We start from the raw sequence: 6857 nt of genomic DNA on the forward strand, positions 1-6857 counted from the left end.
ATTTTCTTTATATTTCAAATATTATCCCTCTTCCTGGTTTCCCCTCCAAAAAACAACAACAACAACAACAACAACAAAAACCCTATTCCCTCCCCCTCCCTCTGCTTACCAACCCACCCTCTCATGCAGACTCCCATGCTGATGCCTCGAACCTCCATTAGAGGCTCTACCAGGCACCTGTTCTCTTCCTTAGTCTGGTCCAGTCCCCTCACATTTCACCCTAAGGCTTCCCTTGACTTCTTTTAAGACTTCTACCTTCCCCAGATGCCCCTCAAAACCCTGTTTAGAATCCCACTCACCAGAACCTCTTTGCAGTATTCAGTTCTCTAAACACCATACACAGAATCCATATTCTTCTCTATTAGTATAAACAACCCACTCTTAAACATCATTACACTTCTCTGAGTGGCTCTTTGGCCTATGTGTATATTCAAAGCAGCAAGTATACTCCTGGACCCAGATAGGTCAGAAGAAAGCACCATATCTATAGTTGTAGATTGTTGTGAGGTGATGTGGATGCATCAATTCAAATTTCCAGACTGTGCAGGGGCAGGTAGTTGTCCTGAGTGCTAAGACAGATGTCTAGCTCCAGACTATCTCAGTCTATCTGAACTTGTAGCCCTGTACTAAAGCCTGTTTTCCTCCAGCAAGCTCCCACTTTTCTGTGAGCCTTCTGCCTCCTTCAACCCCTGGCATCCCTTACCCTCCCGCCTGCGTCCTCTCTGTCCATATCTCCCACAGTGCCTCCTGCTTACCTCCACATACACCTGCCCCTCCCTTAGGCTCTGTCCCTCCTGCCACCCTACTGTATGTACCTCAGAGCCTCTTCCCATCCTGTGAAGAGCCTCCTGGCCTCTGATCTGGCTCCCTGCCTCCTGACCACTCGTGAGCCCCTCAGGAGAATCCAATGTTGCTTTTCCCTTCTGACTCCTCACCTCCTGGTATAACCTGTGACATTCCCTGCCCTTGTGCCCAGCCCACTTGCTATTCTGCCAAACTGCTGCCCCATTCTCTAGCACTCTGTCCTCTCTTTGGCTTTTACCCCTTAGCCTTCTCTTCTCCACCTTGCCCACGCTACCATCTTCTCTGCCCCTCCCTCCTAGGCTTTTAATGTCTCCCTGAACTTCCTACCTTCCTCACCAGTCTTGAATCCTCCCCATGAGAAGAGTTCTGCCCTCCTTAGCAACACTATGCTCTCAGCAATTCTATGACTCTCCTTCCACTTCCCTGAAGCCATCAATGCCTCCAGCCTCTCCCCTCCAATGTGGGGGCTTACCAGCGCTTTGGCTATTTTGTCATCTTCCAGTCTTCTACCCCCTCTCTCAGCATGCTGACCTCCTCTGGTCTCCCCATCTGTTCTCTTGAGCAGACTTCCCAGACTGCTCAGACATTTGCCCTCCTGTGCAGCTTCCATAGGGAGCCCAGACACCTAGATATCTGCTTTACCACAGTCTCCATCCCAGCAGCCCTGCCTCCACCCCAGCCATTTCCACTCTTGCCTGTCATCAGCCTGCTCAGAGCTCACACTGGGCTTTGCCTTTTCATCAGCTAGTTATGTGTGCTGTCACCTGACCTCCAGTCTAGGCCTTTGCTTCCCTCTCCCAACCCTCCACTGGATCCTCCAGACTCCACACTCAGATTCCTGTACACCTTGGGACTACAACTAATGTCCTGCTCTCCCTTATCCTTCCTGGTCTCTCTCCCACCATCCCCACCTGTCCCATCCGCTAATGTTCCCTGCTCCTGCTCCTAGCATCAGCCATTTCCAATCCCCCAGACTTCTGCCATCACTTCCAGCCTCTTGCCCCTCCTCATGACAGCTGTTCACTCCGTCCATCCTGCATTCCTTCCCCCTCAGCCTCTTGCTCTGCTACTGTGTCTCAGGCCCTCTTCCCCTTCATCCTTCTCAGCCTTCTGATGTTCATATTCCCCTTCAACACTCTCTTGACCCCTAACCTCATCATCCTTCCACCCTCCCACAGCCTCCTTTTCTCCTCCAGGTCATATGGCCCCCAAGGCCAACCTTCAACCCTCCTGAGAGCCTCCCCAGCCTATTTGATGCTCTATTGCTGAACCTTGGAACTTGGGGCCATCTGGTACCTTCCCCAGGAACTTCCCGTCTTCTTCTTTCCAGACTTTGTACCTTTCCCAAGCCTCGGGACCTACCAGTGTGTTTTGCCCTCCTCCCTAGACACATTGCTTCCTGGGGCCTCCAGCACACGCTCAGTAGGCCCCCTTTCCCACTCCCTAACCTGGGCTCCTCCTATAGCATTCTAAGCTGCCCTTAGCTTCCTGATCTCCCAAGGCTCCTACCATTCCCATAGCCTCTTATTCCCTATTTATTCTCCTGCCCCGTACCAGAACGCTCAGTGTTCCAACTCTCACTGCAATAAAATAACATCTTTTCTATTATTAAAGAGATTGCCAATTCTTTAAAAATATTAAATGTGTTCTGTAACTAGCTCTTCAAGTGCCTGTGTTGTAAGTAACAGGGGCGCTGTTTGTCCCAGGGGAGGCTGGAAGAGAACACTGGATCCCCTGGGACTGAAGATGCCAGTGTAGTTGAGACTCCATGTAGGTTGGAATTGAACCTTGGACTTCTGGAAGAGTAGACATGACCTGACTTCTAAGCCATGTTTCCAGCATGAGACTCTCCTAGTCTCTGTGAACTTGTGGCCCTCTTGTGCAATCTTCCTTCCTTCAGATGGCTTTAAAGGTTCTATGAGGCTTCTACTTCACTCTTGGCTTTTAACCTCTTGTGTTCTCCAACCTCGTCCTCAGCCTCCTGCTGCCAAACGCCAGACCTTCTACCATGTTGGCGATCACCCTGTGTGTACCCTTACCCTCCCTTGCTCCTGCAGTGCCTCATGCTCACTTCCACAACCTCCTGTCCTCCTTTCTCTCCTTTCCATCTGTCCTGTCGTGCTACCATCCATCCAGGCCATTCCCACTGGCCTTTTCCCTGGCTTCCTGCTCATCTCTCCCTCCCCTAAGGCTAGGACTTTCCCCTCCAGCCCTCATTCCCATCCTTCCTTCCTAATCCACCCTGCTGGGAAGCTTCCTGGGTTATTTCTAGCTTATAGGTAGTTCAACCTACCACATCTGACTCTATATTCCAAAGACTCCTAACTGCCATGTAAAATACTTGAACTCCCCTGGTATTCAGGATTCTCCCTCCACCCCATTCCACTGTAAGCAGCTCCTGTAACCCCTGCTGTCCTGCCCTCCTCTCCAGTATTCTGCCTTCCCCTAGCCATCTATTTTCCCATTAGACTCGTCTTCTCATTCGTGACTCTTACCTTCCTTCCCTCCAAGCCTCCCAGTGTCTCAGTCTCCAGCCTTCCTCCCCAGTGTTCTGTACTCTGAGTGACTTCTGCGCTCTCAGCAGCACTGCTCCCTCAGACAGTCTCTGACTTTCCCTCAGGATTGTACACTTCCACAGTCAGTGGACATCCTCACAGCCTCTACAGCCCCTATGCTCTTCCTCTCCAGTCTGGTAATCTTCACTCCCAACAGGCCATACTGTTATCCTCCTAGTGCTCTGACCCCTCTCTAAATCCTGACTACCTCTGTCCCCCTAGGCACACCCTGAGAAGAGCTCCTGTCCTCCTGACTACAGTCTTGCCATCCCCCACAGATAGTGGCCCTCCTTTAGGTATCTCTACATAGAGCTGAGTCCTACACTTCTGACTCTTCTGAGCCTCTGGCCAACGAGTCCTGAGACCTTAACCTTCCACCCAGCCGTTTGCTCTTGTACCACTGAACCTCTGACATTTCAACCCAAGTGTTGATCTTCACCCAGGCTACTGTAGCCGCCTGACCTACTGTAGCCACCATTCTTCCTTACTACCTTCTGCCTCCCAAGCTGAAACTGGATCCCCAGACTGATATGTAGAATCTAGACACCCTGGGACTGCTTCTGGAACCCAATGTCCTACTCTTCTCGTGAACCTCTTTCCATCTTCACAGCCCTCTTAACTGCCCTAGATTCCTACCCTTGATCAAACATCCCACCCTGACACTGAACATTTCTAATCTTCGAGAATCTTGTCATCACTTGCAACCTTGCAATCCTATAAATGACATGGATCATGCCCTGTCCTTGTATATCCCCACTTGCTTTCTTGCTTGTATGTCCTTGTATATCCCCACTTGTTCCCCTCCTCATCCACCTACTAACATGTTCCCCAGGCTTCTGCTTTTCCCTTTTCTGATTCTTCTTTTTTGTCACCATCCTTCTGCCTTCCCATAGCCTCATACAATCCTCAGGAACATTTGCTCCTCATCCCCAGCCTGCAACTCTCCTGCTCTCTGCTCCCGTCCACTTACTTCCCCTGACCCTGGGAACCTCTTGGAGCTTGCTACCCGTATCCCTATTCCCCTGCCCTCCTGCCCACACTTTACATCTTGCCTTCCTCATAAGACTTCTTTGCCCAAACCCAAGCCTCCACTTCATGCTCTGTCTCACCTTCATAGACAACTTCTCTCCTGTCTCCTCCAGGCTTCCCATACCATCCCAAGTTGCCCATGACTCCCCACTCTCCCCTCCCCTACATCCTCCTCTAGCTGATATTCAAAATACCACATACAACACGTCCTCATTTCAGTATTCTGTGTTTCAAGCTTCCTAGGCATAAACTAAACTCTCCCTTATTAGTAAAGCTTCCCTATTCTTAAACATCATGAATTTTCTTTCAATAGCCATTTTGGCTGTGTGCATGATTTTAGTGAAGAGTATACAACTGGTCCCAGGATAGTGTAGAACACATCGCTGATTCCTCAGAGACTGAAGTTGCACAGTGTTATGAGCCCCACGTGGATCCTTTGAATCAAACTTCGGGCCTGTGAAGGGCAGAGAGTGGTCATGAGTGCTGAGCCAGAAGTCCAGCCCTACATCCTCCTTGTCTATCTGGAATTCTGTCTATTCTATTCTATTCTATTCTATTCTATTCTATTCCATTCCATTCCATTCCATTCCATTCCATTCCATTCCATTCCATTCCATTCCATTCCATTCCATTCCATTCCATTCATTCCATTCCATTCTTAAGGCAACATTTCTACAACAGGCTCCCTTTTTTCTGTGAACCTCTACCTTCTCTGCTACGTGTCTTTTCCCTCTACTCTGGCCCCGGATTCACTCAGCCTCCAGGCTAAATCCTTCTGTCATTGCTTCCTGCTTGCTTGTACACAATCCAGTCCTTTGGCCTTGGCCTCTGTTTCCTGCCATCTTACCATCTATGTAAGCCTCCTATTACCCTGCAGACAGCTTCCTGGTCTCTTCCCCAGACTTATTGCCCCTACTAGTTTTTGACACTTCTTCTAGACTGGAACCCTCCTCAGCATCCCTTATCTTCATCCTTTTTATAAACCCAGCCATTAGCTTTCTCCTAGGCCCCTCCCCTTCCTCTCAAAATCCTGTCTTCCTCCAGACTCCAAGACACCCCCGTTCTCCTGAGACATCATGCCATAATCCCCATGCTCCTACATGCTTAGAAGTCTGCCTCACCCTCATCTCTGAACCTCGACTCTGAAAACCAATCCCTCCTCCCCAGACATTTGCTGTTACTCATGAGCCTCCAACACTTCAAATCAAAATGTGGCCCATTAGCCAGCCAGCTACCAAGTCTTTACCCAAATGACCATCTCTCTACATTTCTACCTTCCACTGCTAAGCCACCACTAGAGTTTGCTGGCCTGGGGAGTCAGGATTCCTAGACACCCTGGGACTGCTTCTGGAAGCCAGTGTCCTAGTTTCTTCAGGAACTTCATTTTCCTCCCTTCTTTCCCACTTGTCCAAGATTCCTACCCTTTCTTGAGACTCTTACCCCAAGATGGATATTTCTAATCTTCCTGACCTCTGCCATCACTTCCAACCTCCCACCCCTTCCTATGTCATCTGCCCACCCTGTCCCTTCTTACATTTTACCTTCATTTCTTACAATCCCCATCTCCTGCCCTCCTCTCTATGACCCTACTAACACACTCCCCAAGGTTCTCTTTTCTCCTACCCCTATTTTTCACTAGTCTATCCCTATATCCTCAGCATCTTCCAGTCTTCTTGGATGCTCTTAAGCAACTCAGGACTATTCAGCTCTCGTGCCCAGCCTCTAACTCTCCAGATAGCGTCCCAATACTACTCATCAGCTCGTGTCCCTTGGGACCTCTTGGAATGTGCTAGCCTCAACTGTAGTGTCCTCTCCTCCTGCTCAGATTTTCTGTCCCTCTGCTGCATGTAAAAATAATACAAATTATTACTATTGTTGCTGTTACTATTACCGTGCTTGGTATTTTTACTACAGGGTTTCTTGGTATACCCCTGGTTATTCTGCAACTTATCTGTAGGCCAGGTTGTCCTCAAACTCAGAGATCCACCTGCCTCTGCTCCCATTTGCTGAGACTAAATAATTCACCACCAAGCCTGCCTTCCTCCACTGCTTCTTGTCTCCCCTTGGCACACCCTGAGCCTCCTGTCTCTTATCAAGTCTCCCCATCCTCAGAGACTTCTCCAGCTCTTTACAATCTCCCTACGCATAGATTTCTACCTTACCTCAGCGTCTGATCCAGACTTCCTGAGACTCTTGTCTTCATCCACAGCCATTACTCTATTTCCCAAGTTCCTGACAACTCGCCCCAGGCATTGGGCTTCATGCAGTCACCTACACTGTGTTATACCCTTGTGACAAGATACCTTTCTCTTTTGCATGTTCTAAGTCTCAGCTGGACCCTCCTGGCCTGGTGCTCAGATTCTTAGAAACCTTGCCTTGCCACTGCTTCTGGCCCTCAGTGTCCTGTTTTCCCTGGGAATACACTTCCCTCCTATCAAACTTGTCAGCTGCAGAAGACTCCTCCCCCTA

The 6857-nt window shown here is 49.5% G+C and overlaps 1 long non-coding RNA gene across 1 annotated transcript in view; it reads right to left on the reverse strand.

Annotated features, from left to right (window-relative positions):
- Nucleotides 1-6857, reverse strand: part of LOC116083831 — a 23977-nt gene that overhangs the window by 3300 nt on the left and 13820 nt on the right. Inside the window, exon 2 of the long non-coding RNA XR_004115929.1 lies at nucleotides 3300-4842. This is a non-coding gene — a long non-coding RNA (uncharacterized LOC116083831). The remainder of the gene's footprint in view (nucleotides 1-3299; nucleotides 4843-6857) is intronic.

This window comes from Mastomys coucha, chromosome X, assembly GCF_008632895.1.
Source record: "Mastomys coucha isolate ucsf_1 chromosome X, UCSF_Mcou_1, whole genome shotgun sequence".
Lineage (NCBI taxonomy): Eukaryota > Metazoa > Chordata > Mammalia > Rodentia > Muridae > Mastomys > Mastomys coucha.